Raw genomic sequence first — 1,416 nt, forward strand, 5'->3', positions numbered from 1 at the left:
TACTACTATGAAATGCTTTCTGTTTTACCGGACTTGTATTAAATATATGTACCTAAGAACTTTATTTTTTAATTAGAATACAAATTTAAACTTATTCTACAGGTTTTTTACTTGGCCTGACAAAATGCTGTTGCGCCTGCAACCCAAAGGAATGCGCTCATGTTAAATTTTCTCGAAGTGGCAATTGACGCTCGAGCTAATCTATTTCCTTATTCTTCCCTAACTGTCCATGTCTAGCAGAGGTGTGCTCTATTTAGGCCAAAGTACCTTCAAAGAATCAGGGAAGATGCTACCTGGTAATTATCAAATTGAACCGAAAGTAATTTTCGGCAGAACAAAGCTTAAGTAAAAGCAAAGTTTATTAGATACTTGCGCAAGACTTAACAGATTAGAGCATCTTGGGATTTCCCCGAAAGCATAATATAGGACGCAAATTTTACAGGAGACTATCTTCAATAAAGTTACTTAAGTGATTTTAGAAGAAAACGCAACCTAAGTAGTAAGATAGTATATGTTTACCAGCCTGCTATTTTCTGAGAAAATACAACACTGACTACCCAGGTAAAATTTCACAGCGTCTAGATTATATTTCTTTTGTAATTTTGACATATTGCTGGAGTCATGCATAAGGTGTTAGTTATTTGTTAAAGAAAATCTGAAAGCCCACGAACCTGAGCAATACCAATGACGTTATTGTCGTTGCCTCATACTGAAAAAAATTTTATTAGAACTAATTACTTATCACCTTCATAATTTCATGCGACACGGAATTTTGCACTTATGTCAAAGGGCGAAGCTCAAATTTGTGAACACTGCATTTTTTCCAAATGCTTTTAAATAGTTTCGAGTTTTAAATTCAATATTAGAAATTGAGGCAACTTCTATGTGCATGTTGATCAGAATCAAATTATGAAGGACAGCTTATTACCAGCTTTCCTGACGGCTTCAGCCAAAACTAAAGTCGCCAGCAAGGTAGGACAGCATTAATCCGCCATCATCAAAGCAGAACTACTTTGCATTCACAATGCATGGAACATTTTAAGAATGCTCCACACTCATTAGCCTATGCGATATATTGCCCTTGACCTACCAGGTGACTCTGTATTAAGGCTCCACACGTTACGGCGTGTTGAGTTGCGTGGGCGATTCCACATACAACTCCCACGCTTGTTATCATCAAGGGGCACAGAAACGCAAGTTGATGCAACTTACAAAGCAGACTCAATTTATAAAACATCGGATTGTCTATTCTGCCACTACATTAGCCATTGTAATTAGTGTTACATTTGAAAGATACGCCATCTTGGAAGTGCCCTTTTGTGGTTTGAGAACTCGGAATTACTGGATGAAGGATACGACCGCATTAGAGACACTTGTCACTACATCTAGACATGCTTTATTTTAGTCTGCATAGGT

Source organism: Echinococcus granulosus (genome assembly GCF_000524195.1).
Source record: "Echinococcus granulosus chromosome Unknown EG_S00066, whole genome shotgun sequence".
Lineage (NCBI taxonomy): Eukaryota > Metazoa > Platyhelminthes > Cestoda > Cyclophyllidea > Taeniidae > Echinococcus > Echinococcus granulosus.